At 36.8% G+C, this 14,621-nt stretch overlaps 2 long non-coding RNA genes across 3 annotated transcripts; one reads left to right on the forward strand and one right to left on the reverse strand.

Moving 5' to 3' along the window:
• Positions 1-5,945: 5,945 nt before the first annotated feature.
• On the reverse strand, positions 5,946-12,906 carry LOC135649004 (uncharacterized). Of its 2 annotated transcripts, none has more exons than XR_010501154.1 (4): positions 12,703-12,906; positions 12,290-12,363; positions 6,161-6,501; positions 5,946-6,083 (listed from the first exon to the last, which is right to left on the reverse strand). It is a non-coding gene; the product is annotated as an uncharacterized LOC135649004 (long non-coding RNA). The 2 variants fall into 2 exon arrangements; XR_010501155.1 differs by having other exon boundaries at positions 6,161-6,507.
• Positions 12,907-13,653: 747 nt separating this feature from the next.
• Positions 13,654-14,621, forward strand: LOC135649256 (uncharacterized). Its single transcript, XR_010501207.1, has 2 exons — positions 13,654-14,095; positions 14,293-14,621. It is a non-coding gene; the product is annotated as an uncharacterized LOC135649256 (long non-coding RNA).

Consider the following 14,621-nt stretch of genomic DNA (forward strand, 5'->3'; position numbering starts at 1 on the left):
TTAGAGGTGCTGGCGCACTTTCAATCTTTTCTTGCTTCAACTTTTCTTCTTTTTTTGCACACAATATGAAATGAGTTCAAAACCAAATGGATAAATAAGTCCTTTGATAAGCCAAATTTTAATGCTTTAAACTTTGAAGTAAAATTAGACATCTCCATGATGTACTCTCTTATATTACCTTTGCTGTTGTACCCGATGGAAATCAAGCTTTGAAGCAGAGTGCTTGTTTCTACCTTATCATTATTAAGAAAATATTTTTCTATTTTGATAAGGAAATCTTTGTACTTTGTAATCCCTTCAGATACCGCACCCCTAAAGGCTTTTGGAATATCATGCTTAATAATTACAAGACTTATGTGATTAGACTTGTCCCACTTCTCATATAGTCTCATTTCATCATGAGTACTATTTTTCGTAAGAGAAGCGGGTTGGTCTTCCCTTAGTGCAAGGTTCAGATCTATGCAACCCAAAACGATCAGAATGTTTTCCTTCCAATCCTTAAAGTTGGTTCCATTTAGAATCGGTACTAAATTGAGGTTAGTAGATATTGTTGCAAGAGAACTAAACAAGAGAACAATAAACAACCACAAATTATGCTCATATATATTACCATAAACTTAAGTAAATTCAAATAATGATATAACCCATCTCAAGATACCAAGTGCAACATTAATATCTTGTCTTTGGACTTCAATATTAATTGCTAGTGATAGTCTTGTTGTAATGATAACACTGATAATAAGGCATGTCAAATGATAAATCCATCTTTGGATTGATTTATTTTTTATATGTACGACTTTATAATTGCTACATGTTTACCATTATTAGTGTGTATATAATCCTACAAGTCATTAACCTTTTTTTGAGTTGGATAAATTTCCCATGGATGTAAATACACACTACATTTAATATTTTCATGAGAAATGCCACGCATGAGAGGTCACTTTGGTAACTTAATGCATCAAATTACTCAATCTAATATTAAATAACTTTATAATTATTAATTGAATTTGAATCATATTAATCAAATTGGCTTAACCTTAATTTGTTAATTCAAATTAAGGTTTATTCTGAAGTCAATTTAACTTCAATACTTAGAAACAGTTTGTGGTTAGACTTCGATACAACTACTAACATCAGTGTTTCAATACAGGGTTGCTTGAGCTACCAAAGGCCCAATGATGCTGAGAGATGCATTTATATGGGAGATGAAAAACCAGTAGATGCGAAAGCTATAGGCATATTTAGATTGTTATTGTGTACTGAATATTATTCAGATTTGAAAGACACTTTTATTGTACCGTCGTTTAGATGGAATTTAATTTTTATTTCTTATTTGAACAAATCTGGTTATTCTTGTTCATTTGGAAACAATCAGTTTACTTTATTTTTAAATTCAAATGTGATTGTAACTGGTTCACTTATGGCTTATGACAATCTATATTTGCTAGATATTATAGTGTCATATCATAAATCGTGGAATTACGAGGTGCTAAACGTAAAATTAAAAATTCGAGTGTATTATAGCACAAACGTTTGTGTCACATATCTAGAAATAGAGTTGAAAAACTTATGTCAGAAGAGATTCTTGATCCAAAGTAAACAAACCAAACCTAAGAGATCAGGTGCATATAGAGCTACAAACGTCTTAGAATTGATATATACATATATTTGTGGGCCATCTCCTACACCTTCATGGAATGACCAACAATACTTTATATCATTCATAGATGATTACTTATATCTAATATATGAAAAATCTAAGTCTTTGAATGTGTTCAAATCATTTAAACCTAAAGTTGAAAATCAACTTGGCAAAAGGATAAAAAGCATTAGATCTAATCGTGGAGGGGAATATTATGATAGAAATGATGGCTCAGGTGAACAATGTCCAGGACTATTTGCTCTATACCTAGAGGAGTGTGGAATTATCCCTCTGTATAAAATGCCAGGGTCACCTAACATAAATGGTATAGTTGAAAGATGAAACTGCACACTTAAAGACACAGTAAGAAATATGATTTCTTAATATACTTTGCTAGAGTCACTATGGAGAGAAGCAATAAAAACTATAGCTTACATTCTTATAGAGTACCAATTAAAGTAACTACAAAAACATCTTATGAGCTTTGGACCGGGAGAAAGCCTAGTCCAAGACACTTGATTGTCTAGCTAAGATAAGGCTTTACATGCCTAATGAAAAGAAATTGGAATCCCAAATAGTGAGCAATTACTTTATTGGTTATTTTGAACGATATAAGGGGTACAAATTTTATGATTCCAAATTAATAAATATTTTTGAGATGAGTATTGCTAAAAGGATACTAAGTTTGGGGGGAGAAATAAGGTTAAAGACTTTACCTTTAAGGAAAAATTGGTTCAGTTTAATCCAATTTATATAGTTCCCACTGATGTGGCAAATTCAATACCTCAAAAGGATATAGTCATTTCAACTCTCAAACAGTATAAGAAAATTGTTCATGAGGAACAAACTTAATATCCATAAGAACATATGCCACAAGAGCTAGCACCTTTGCGATGATCTATTAGGGTAAGGAGGAGTGTAATTTCAAATGATTATATGATATTTCTCTAGGAACATGAAAAAAGTAGTGGTATGATGGAAGATGATCCAATCAACTTCTGTCAAGCCATGGAGGATTCCAATTCGGATAAGTGGATTGAAGCAATGAATCAATAGTATAAGTCCATACAAGACAATAAAGTTTGGAAACTTGTCCCAGAAGGAGTGAAACCTATTAGTTATAAATAAATTTTTAAAACCAAAATAGATTCTAATAGTAATGTGGAGATGTATAATGCACATCTTATGGCAAAGGGCTATACTAAAAAAGAAGGGATTGACTTTAAATAGATCTCTGCGGTTTTAACAAATGACTCTTTTAGAACAATTATGACTCTAGCTGTATATTTTGATTTGGAGCTTTTTTAGATGGATGTCAAAACTGATTTGGAGCTTTTTTAGATGGATGTCAAAACAACGTTTCTTAATGGAAATATTGATGAAATAATTTATATGGTATAACCAGAATACTTTGTATCAAAAGACCTAAAGAAAATAGTATATAAATTGATAAAATCTATCTATGGGCTAAAACATGTTGAATCTTGGATTTTGATGATGAAATCAATGAGTTTACGATCTAATGAACGTTTAAGTGACGTAGGACTATCTTCAATCAAGGAAGATAAATCAATTAAAGCAGTGGAATCAAAAGTTAGGTTGAAATGGAACATGTCAGAAGATTGGATGTCGGATCGGAGGAATGGTCAACATGTCAGCAGAAGGTTTCGTGCCATGAGTTCGAGCATCGGGCCAGAAGGATCGGACATTGCGCTAAGGAGATCGGGTGTTGCGGATATCAACATGCCGATTGGGCAATACATCACAAGAGAGGACGATGTGACGAAGGTTCAAGTGAAGTATCGGATGAACCAATGATATATTGGACAATTAGTATTCTTGCTTATAATAATTTATCTAGATCGAAGTAGTTTTAGTTCTAATTGGGTTGGTTTAGAATGTAATTAGACCAACTCAATTAGGGGTCGACTCGACCTGAATTAAGGTTATTTTGGGCCAAGTGGAAGGCCCAATCAGTGACCCATAGTTGGCCCAAGCTGTGACACTGCCAGTCTAGGTGATAATATCACTCAAATATAATCTCCCAGACTGTGTCAGGCAGTGGTATCGTCTAGTCTCAAACTAGCAAGTAGTGGTATTGCTGGTACCCTAAAAACTTAGGATGAGATCATTTTTTCCCTAAATTTAAATTCATTTGGGGCCTATAAAGACCCTACTCATCCTTACACAGTAAACAAATCAATTAAGAGCAAAAAAAAAGAAGAAAAATGCTATTATAATATTATAAAAACTATTCTGAAGCTCTAAGTATTATATGAAGTTTAAGAGATGGGTGAGTGGTTGTAAAAATTATCTCCTAAACCAGTGAAAAGAAAAAAGTGGGTGTAAAAGGGTAGTTGATCTTCGTCCATTGAAAGAAGATCGATAGTGGAAGCCGATGGCCTTGAGTGAAGAGGAATCAGGAGTTGATGCAAGTCACGACGACCGAACCACTATAAAACTTAGTTTGTATTTATATTTTGTTAGTTTACCTTTATTGCAAACTGCTCATTACATTCTTATGAACATTTTCAAGTTAAATATATTTCCAATATAATTTTATCTAACGAAAATTTTGAATCGATATAATTTTTATCGTAAACACTAATTCACCCAGACCACCCCCCCTCTTAGTGTCGATTTCGGTCATAACAAAACAAGCATCCTATTAGTGGTATCACAAATTTCATCTAGTAATTATCTCATTTGGTTTTAAGATGAATGTTGTTGATGATTGCATATATCATAAATTGAGTGGGAGCAAATTTATTTTACTAATATTTTATATGGATGACATTCTACTTGCTACTAATGATATAGACATATTGCACGAAACCAAGAGATTTTTATCTAGAAATTTTTAGATGAAAGATCTTGGTGATGCCTCTTTTGTGTTAGGAATCTAGATACACCGAGATAGATCTCGAGGTATTATAGGATTATCACAAAGAAACTATATCGATAAAGTACTCAAAAGGTTTGACATGTAGGATTATAAACCAGGAGACACCCCTATCATAAAGGGAGACAAGTTCAATCTCAATCAGTGCATTGAAGAAAATCTAGAAACTTAAGAAAGGTAGAAGATTTCTTATACATTAGCTTTAGGGGGTCTAATGTATGCACATGTTTGTACGCGTCCAGATATAGTATACATTGTTGGAGTGTTAGGTAGATACTTAAGAAATCCTAGAATGAATCATTGGAATGTAGCTAAAAGAGTCATGGGATATTTACCGGATACTAAGACAATATGATTTAATATTCTCCGACAAGTTCAAAAATAATAATTAATTATAAAAATAATATATAATTAATCTAGAATTATACACATGAATACATTTAATGAGACTTATATTTTATAATTTATTATTTATACAAATACTATATTGTGGAGCATGACATAGTTATAATATGCTTAGACATCTAAGATTACAATTAGTTAAAGGTCAAAGAGAGTTAAGTTGGTAATTGCTGATTTATTTGGCAAATAAAAAATTTATGGCTATTGAATTGACTTGCTAAATACACAAGAAAGATCAGAAAAACTCAACCATATGACTTTAACTTAGTGTAAAAAAAAATCTAATTAATGAAATACGATGTTAATTTAAAGCTGAACTAAATGCATTCTGAAAGTAGAAATTTATTCAGAAAAAAGGAAAGAAAAAAGTGTAGTTGTTTGTATTAGTTTGAAAATAGTATCTCATTCTTTTCAATATAGTGCTATTTGATTAACCTCTCATTAGATTCTATCGTTATTGTTGGAGAAGCATCTTATGCTTATATTTACAGTGTCCAAAACTAGGAGGAAAAAGAAAGGCCATGCTCAACATCAAACACAATGAAAAAGTATTGCGTTGTGGAAGGAGATTATTATCAAACCATGAGTGCTTTCAAAGTTCCCAAAAATGACAGCACAGTTCCAGTGGAAGAATAGTCAAAACTCTGTGAAATTTGGAACCTAGTTTTCTGAAGCAAAATCTCAAAATATATTATGCTGCAATGGAGCAATGGTTCAGTTCTTTTCATTGCAATCTGAGGCCATCAAAAAATTACAATCTGTCCAGAAAATTCAGACGTAAGTGACTTTGAACGATCCCTCCAAGTACTTCAACATCAAGGTCATTCTTCTTCCTCTCCTTTTACAACATCAACACTTGCTTTGATTTCAGAAGACTCACGTACAAGTAACATAAGCTCCTTGAAAAAGAAGTCTAACTTATTGCAGTCAAAATCTTCGATTGCTGATGATACTGTCGCTTTTGAACTTTGATGAGATTGTTTATTTTCTTGTAGTAGTTGAAAGTGACACATTCTCAGAGCATCGTCCGTGGAAATCTCTTGAACGGGCTTGTAAAGACTTTGAAATGTGCATCTGTCTTCAAGCTCCATTACTAACTTTTCTTTGAATTGATCTGGGAGGTTTACAAATGCACTACGAAATAATGTAGGAAAAATAAGATACCAAAATTCTTCTGCAGAAAGAGATCAGTAAATACTATCACTTTTCACCTTGTGATGCCTCTAACAATTCCCCATTTGTAACCACTGCTTGCAGATTGCTTAAACCCAATGTTGAAGCCCTCTTGGGCAGAAGCTTCCTTTCCTGCAGATATACCATCTCGATAACCCATATAAACTTTTGTCAAGGGTTCCATATGATACATCCTCAAGTTTAAAGCCCTAAAAGTTTTACTATGAAGAGTTTTGGACAAAGGATTTCATATCATTTATAGATTGCAAGGATACTGTATAAAATTGATCATAACGCCTCTTCTGTTCTCTGTTTAAGTCAGCATCTGAGATTTCATTCAGAAGCCCATCATCACACCAAGAATCATCAGAAGCATGCTCTGGAACTAAAACTAACTCATTAGCATATTAAACTTTGTATTTGGTCAAAACAACCATGGCAGTATATCATACAACTTCCACAAAAGGCATCATGTAAATGCTACATAAACACCAAAGAGACCAAAATGTCATCTAATATATCCATAATATAGTCACTAATTTGAGGAAGAATGAAATTTAAATTTTAGTTTTGATGAAACTATACTCTGCACATGAATTGCTATGCATGCATCTAGGCCAATCAAATTCAATTGTCTCTGACTTTAAAGGAACAATTCATTCGATTGCAAAATCTCCACGTGCATGCTCGCTCGATAGCAGAAATGAAAAAGAAACAGTAAAACAATATGATGCATGAGCAATTAAATTAATTTATTAATAAAATAAAATTAATTTGTTTAGAGATATTTTACATATGTAATAACATGAAAATATCTACTCAACGAGGAGAAAAAGAAAGAAAAAACACAACAAAAAAGAAATCATATTATTGAAAATTCCAAATCTTGATTGAATATCTTAAAGATTCATCTCTACAAAGATGAAAGATTATCAATCAAAAATATCATGAAGAGAGGAAGACTTTCTCAAATCAAATCAGAAATGAAGAAGAAGATATCATATATTTGATTTGATGCGATTGTAATTTTTTAAATTTCTGTAATTTTCTTTTTATTCTTATACTTGAGCATATAAAAATGGGCTATAACATTGTAATGTATGAATAAAAAAAGGATCCATGAATCAAGTTATTTTCCTTTCCCACCTTGTGAGGCATGTGAAGGTGCAAGACTTCTATCCTAGGAGTGTTATCTTTGAGCCAATTGGATAGTTATACATTTGCTTATTATTTTTAGTTATTATCTTTCACTTCTCTCTTTCTATTCCTCCACTATGAAAGTAATTTGTTGTTGCTCGCCCTACATGCCAACCAATATTGAACACTTCAAAATTAAATATACCATCACATAAGTCTCAGAGATATAACCGCATTGCCTCACCACAATGCTAAAAACTTTGCAAATATCTAGTATTGGTAACAAACCTCATAGCAAACTTTTTACCTTCATCCTCTTGTGATGATCTAAGAATGGCCTACAAATAAATCAAATCGTTCCAAAGAGAAACAGAAGAATAGAAATAGCAGGTGCCACCAATTCGACAAAGAAAACCTTTTTCATATAAAAATATGACCAAAAGTACCAAATTTATGAGGAAAAAAAAAGCTCACTGAGGGAAAGAACAAGGGTGATCTAGAAGTTGTCCACTTGCGGAGGGAAGGCAGCCATCAGAGTTAGAGCTTATCGGGAGAATCACATCAATCGGATCGATAAGCAGCAAAAACACATAGTCCTAGATTAATCACGAGGACCAGATTGATGGCGGAAAAGAATCTTGCACTGCATCTTCTTTAGGGTCCCCTCCCTAGGGTGTCATCATCTTCTTCTGTGGTGTCGATCCCTTCAGTTAGGGTTCCTGGAGTGATGCCAAGCCAGACCCCTAAGGTTTTCTCCTTTGGCAAGTAGTGATTTAAAAAGCGCTAAGCGCCAAAAGGCGCCAAGGTCCAAAAACGCCTGAGGCACTAGGCGCTCGTCTAGGCGCTCGCCCGAGTGAAGCGAGGCGCTAAAATATAAAAATATATAATATAATTAATATAATTATTTAAATAAAAAATATGCTATTAAATTAAGAAAATCGAGTACAAAATCACAATGTCATATTAATAAAAAGTCTCAAAAATCAAAACAATATAATTTTAAATCAAATCTATTGAGTTGCTCTGTACACTTGCCATTTATTCTGAAACCTAACAATAATTTTAAATAAATAAAAAATAATAGTATTAAAATTAAAATAATATATTATTAATCTAATAAATAAAAATACTATTATTAGTATACAGTTAGTAGTATACTGGTAATATACTGTTAACAATATAGTAAGAAGAGTGTGAGAAGACCGAGGCTGCTAAGGCAACGACAACGGTAGCGAGAGCGACGAGCGATAACGGGAGTGAGAGCGGGAGCTGCGAGTAGCAGCGGGAGTGGGAGTGGGAGCGGGAGCGGCGAGCGACGACAATAGCGATGAGCGACGATTCTAGTAGCGGCGAGTAGCGACAATGGCAGCAGAGAGCAACGACAACGGAGAAGAAATCTTGACGATAAAATCGCGAGTGTTAGGGTTGGGGAAGTCGGGGAAATCGTGAGAGGGAGCCTATCGGTGATTTAGTTGGTTCGATTGAACCAACTAAAGCACTGGAGACCGAACCAGACGTAAAACACTGGTTCGGTCGCCTGGTTTAACCCGGGCGCTCGCCCGAAGCGCCCGGCGCCTGGGCTCAGGCGAGCGCCTCGTTGAAGCGAGGCACTTGGACATGAAGTGAGGCGCTCAGGCCTCGCCTCGCCTCGCCCGAGCACCTAGGCGAGCGCCTATTGAAATCACTGTTGGCAAGTACCAAGAAAAATGGGCCACTCCGTCGGGATCCTTCCAATGCCCCTCCGCCTTCCAAGAAGAGCCAATTGGATGGCCCTTTCACTGGAAAGAGCATCTCTTAGGCATTGATGTTAGTTGGTCCTTCATATGGGCCAGATGCAAGTTCACTGCTATATTCTTCTTTGTTTAACCGGATCTATGATGCTTCTAAGGATTTCATCGAATTTGAGGAAAAAACTCCTCATGAATGGCAAAAACCTTGAATATCTTGTTTGATCAATTGTTTCCTCCGACTTTGACTTTGGATTTCCTGAAATATGTGGTTTCTCACTTATGGAAATGTTCTTTGGTGTCCCAAGTGATCAATTTGGCTAAAGGTTTTTTTTTGCTTTCAGTTTTTTTCTAAAGCAGAGGTTGTTCGCATCCTCACCGAGGGACCATGGACCATTCGAGGGGAGGTTTTGTATCTGATGCCCAAGAAAGCTAATTTCCAGCCTCTCACGAAGAGGATCTCATCTGTCCCTATCTAGGTGTAGTTCGTCAGTCTTCCTTTGGAGTACTGGAACAAAGAATGTGTTATTAATCTTGGTTCTCTCCTAGGTCGTCCCCTAAAGAATGATGAATGTTCTTTCTCGTTTGAAAGGGGTCGATATGTAAGGTTAGTATAGAAATCGATCTTTCAAAACCCCATAAGCAGGGTGTCTGGTTGGGTCACCTAAAGAAAGGAATTTTCCAAACGGTTTCATATGAGAATTTACCTTTGGTGTGTTTCAAGTATAGTTGTGTGGGTCATAAAGTGGATTTGCCCTCTAGTTTCGATGACTTCTTTGACTTCCTCCCTTGTTTTTCTGGACTCTTCTCACAAGGCCGACCCCCAAAAGGGTGTGGAGCAACCCCCTTCCGATTTAGATGGCTCTATTGCCCTAAGGGAGGTTGGGTCTTCTCACTTAGAGCTAGACCTCTTTGGTCCATGGATTAAAGTTGAGAAGCGTTGCCCGATTGGTCGTCGGCACAGCCAAGCCAATGCTGATCGAAATCGATTGGAATAGGGGGGTGGGGTGGTGCCATGTCGAGGAAGCGATCGAGGCCATTGGTTTCCTCTGCTCCTTGAGATATTGGCACACATACAGGTCACATGCCCCCTACACTATAAGAAAAATAGTTATTAACCATGAACAAAAGTTGTCACTAAAAGAATTAGTGCAAAATGAGCCATCACTAGCTTCCGTCAGCATAGATCTCGTGGCTAAAAGTTTTAGTAACAAAAAAAGACACATTTGTCATTAAATTATAGTTTTTAGTGATAGTTTATATTTGTAGCCAAAACATTAAATTCTATCACTAAAAATAAATAAATTGATAAATTAATATTTCTGGGACAACAATTGGTTATGAACACTTGTCACTAAAAGAATTGACTAACAATTTTAGTGACAATATAATTAACTCTTACTAATTAAATGGAAAAGATAATAATAATTTAGTGATGGCTTGACCTGTCACTAAAATATAAAAAAAATTAGTGATAGATTATTTGAGTGTCACTATCCTGTCAATAATAATTTTATTAATTACCTATCAATTTTTAATAATTTCAAAATCATACCAAAACTTTTTTATAAATTCAAGATAAAATTATTGATATTTGAAACTTCACATTACAATATTTATTTTATCCAAAAATCAATATCAAAGTGAGACAATTATAAATTCCACATCATCTCGAAAAAAAATACATCAAGATATCTTTATATCTTCATTCTTGAAGAGATGTCATCTTGTGCATCTTGCGTGAAGTCACAATTGCACAATATATACAGACAAGTCACAATTGTTAAGAGTTGCATAGTAGAGTTGAATAGTCCATCACTATTATCCCATGTTTGCAAATGCAAATGGTTAAGAAGGTGAGGAAACTGAAACTCTATTCTTCACACATTATTTCTTGTTATTATACTATTGAGGTATATGCAAGTTTTCCTTTATGTCAACCTACTGCTGACATTACATACTTTTTATTTTCAGAGTTAAGAACTGTTGTATATGAAAATAAAAGCAATTTTATGGTTGATTTCATTGATAAAACATAAACATGTCAAGATTGTTAGCAGTCCATAACAAGTTTCTAGTGTACTGCAGCCTAAAATTGGAATCCAAAATCAGATTAAAGCTTTCTAAAAGATATACCTCTTAGTGAAGTAAAGCAGCATGCAAGCTTAGATATATCAGTGTTGCCATGCATTGAAATAAAGTGATATAGAAACAGAAAATATCGAAGTCAAGTTCATCTTCCTAAGCAAGGAGAGGCCCGAAGCGCGTCGCCTGGGCGCTCGCCCGAGCCCAGGGGTCGGGTGCTTCGGCAACTGAACCAACGTTTTAGGTCTGGTTCAATCTCCGGTGCTTTAGTTGGTCCAATCGAACCAACTAAAACACCGATATCAGCCTTCCTCTCACGACTTCCCCAACCCTAACCCCGCTCGCCGCTTCTACTCCCGTTGCCGCTGCCACTGCTACCGCTGTCGCTGTCACTATCGTCACTTGTCGCTCTCGCTGCCGCTGCCACTGTCGTCGCTCACCGCTCCCGCTCTCGCTCCCCGCTACTCGCTGTTACCGCTGCCACTGTCGCCGCTCCCGCTGCCACTGCTCATTGTTACTGCTACTGTTGTCGTTGCCACTATCGTTGCTCGCCGCTCTTGCTCCCGGTGCCACTATCGTCGCTCCCGCTACCTCTGCTCGCTACTACCGCTGCCGCTGCCATTATCACCGCTCCTACTCCCGCTACTCGTTGCTACCGCTGTCGTTGCCACTGTCGCCGCTCCCGTTGCCATTGCTCGCCGCTACCGCTGCCGCTGCCGCTGCCACTGCCGCTTCTCGCTGCTACCGTTGCCGCTGCTCTCAGTCAGTAGCCTCGGTCTTCCTCTTACTTACACTTTTCTTACTTTAATAATACACTGTTAACAATATATTAGCAGTATACTACTAACTGTATACTAGTAACAGTATTTTTATTTATTAGATTAATAATATATTATTTTAATTTTAATACTATTAATTTTTATTTATTTAAAATTATTATTAGATTTTAAGATAGATGATATATTTTTATTTAAATAATTATATTTATTAATTATATTATATATTTTTATATTTTAGAGTCTCGCTTCACTCGGGCGAACGCCTAGCACCTCGAACATTTTTGGACCATGGCACCTTTTGGCACCTTGCGCCTTTTCAATCACTGCTTATAATAAAATTGCAAACTCTCTTTAATGCATCTCTAACAGCCAAAGCTTTGACAACAAGTTGACAACAACTTATAGCTAAACAATGAAAAACAAGACCAAGTTTATATACCATTTATGCCCTCCATTCCAGCTCTGACAATAGGCCGAGCACTTGAGTAGCTGCGGAAGGACCAAAAACTCTATCTACAAAACATAAATAAATGTTACACAATGGCACTTCCCGTGATTCACCATCCAAATTCGAGCAATCAACAATCCAAATCAACATAATTAATCAAATTAAAGCCCCACGCCCCCAAAATCCAAACCCTAATTGAGATTTCCCAAGAGGATCCGCCATGATGAACCTCACGAGAAACATAGAAGAAAAGGCGTCATCCAAATAGAACCGAGAATCCACGCAGAACAAATACAACCCTGAGCAATTAAACGGAAATCGAGACGAGCTCCATAGCAAAAGAAACAAGAGCATATCAATGCGTCGCAATAGGAACGGGGTAGGAGAAAGGAGTGGAGGCAAACCTGGGGGCAGGGCCCGACGACGGGATCGATCGCCTGAGGAGCAAAGGTAGGCGTTTTCGACGAGCGGGACAACTGGGTGGGACGAGCGAAGCTCCTTCTCTCGATCTCGTCTTCCTCGCCCGCTCCTATTTCGCTGTTGGTGGCGACGCACGAACGTAAATCGCAACTACAGGGAGAAAGTTTGGGGTCCGGATTTTCCTAGAAATAAATTTAGGGGCAAAATTATATATATATATATATATATATATATATCCCCCACCAAAATAAACAAGTCATTGTGGTTAATCTTCTTTAGCTAATTATCATTTCACTAACTGTTATTTAAAAGACATTAGTAACCTTTACAATCTCATTTTGGTTATATGAATATTAGATTTAAATTATTTTCAACTCAATTAGTTACATTTACTATATTTAGTCATGAGTTTATTATATTGATCCCTTAGGATTCTAGTTGAATATATATATTTATTACAAGATATATTGCTGCCATTGTGGTTAATCTTCATTCGCTAATTATCATTGTGGTTGACGAACAATACGTTTTATCTTAATTAGTTAATATTAACTATTTTTAGTCATGGATATATATTTATTTTAATTTGAGATAAATATATTTTTTTCGATAACCATAGTTGAAAGGCATTAATACCCTTTAAAAAATTTGATTTTAACCATAAAAAAAATCATAAATTATTTGGCAACACTTTCCCACCTTCGAATACAACTATACTCTATAAAGCGGTGCTTAATGCTTTATTGTGAACCCGGACCCGATTTTGACCGTCAAAATCGGGTCGGTTTTGGTACTCAATGTCTCAATTCGGTCAAAATCGGGTCGATTTTGGATTCTCAATGTCTCAATTCGTGCCCGTTATTCGAACCTTGTTTGGAATGAAAGAATTGTGCAAGAGAACGGCGGCGGCTGCAACCCCACCCGGATCCGACGGCTCCGGAGGCCACTCCCCGAATCCGATATCAACCGCGTCACTAAGCATGAGATGCCCTCGCCATATCACCCCCGGAGACAGGGAAAGTGAGAGAGAGAGAGGGTGGAAATGGTGGATTCTTAGTTAGCTCTTCGTTCCCGGCCGTCACTGCTCGTCGACCTCCTCGTTCTACTCTGCTTCTCTCTGTCCGTGGCGACGGCGTCGGATCCGGACGCGACGGTGACCGTCGGAGGGATCAGCGGCGCGGAGGGGGCTCCGGTCGGCGCCGAGATCGAGCAGCTTGCCCGCTTCGCCGTCGACGAAGACAACAAGAAGCATGTCCTTGTTTGATCTCTTCTTCGCCTTTTCGCCTCTGTTGCGGTTATTGGATCGTCTTCGAACTCCTTTTCGTTCTGTCGCTGGATTCTCTGCGTCATCTTTAAGGTGATTGTATGAATTCCAAGGTTGTATATCTTCTCCCTTTATAGTTTTATTTTTTGAGACATATGGTCTTACATATATCTTTGATGCTTATCTGCTTTTTTGTTATCGTTCGATTTGCTTACTGTATTGAGTAATCGCTAACCCTAGATCATGTAGTTGGTGATCCCGCTGATCTTTCTGTGCTTGGTGCTTAAATCTTGTGTCTTTTGTGGCGAAGAATGCCCTGTTGGAGTTCGCGCGTGTGGTCAAGGCGAGGGAGCAGGTGGTTGTGGGGACTCTTCACCACCTGACCATCGAGGTCATCGACGCCGGGAAGAAGAAGATATACGAGGCCAAGGTGTGGATCAAGCCATGGCTCAACTTCAAGGAGCTGCAGGAGTTCAGGCATGCCGGCGACTCCTAAGGATCCTGGCCTCGAGTGAGGCAATGTCACGCCATGAGACTGCAGTCTACATGCTGTTAGGCTTCTTTTTATTCTATGTATGAGGTAATATGAGGGTCTGAGACGATAAATTATTTGCAAGTAAGCATTTTTTTTCCTGTGTA

Source organism: Musa acuminata, chromosome BXJ3-9 (assembly GCF_036884655.1).
Source record: "Musa acuminata AAA Group cultivar baxijiao chromosome BXJ3-9, Cavendish_Baxijiao_AAA, whole genome shotgun sequence".
Taxonomy (NCBI): domain Eukaryota; kingdom Viridiplantae; phylum Streptophyta; class Magnoliopsida; order Zingiberales; family Musaceae; genus Musa; species Musa acuminata.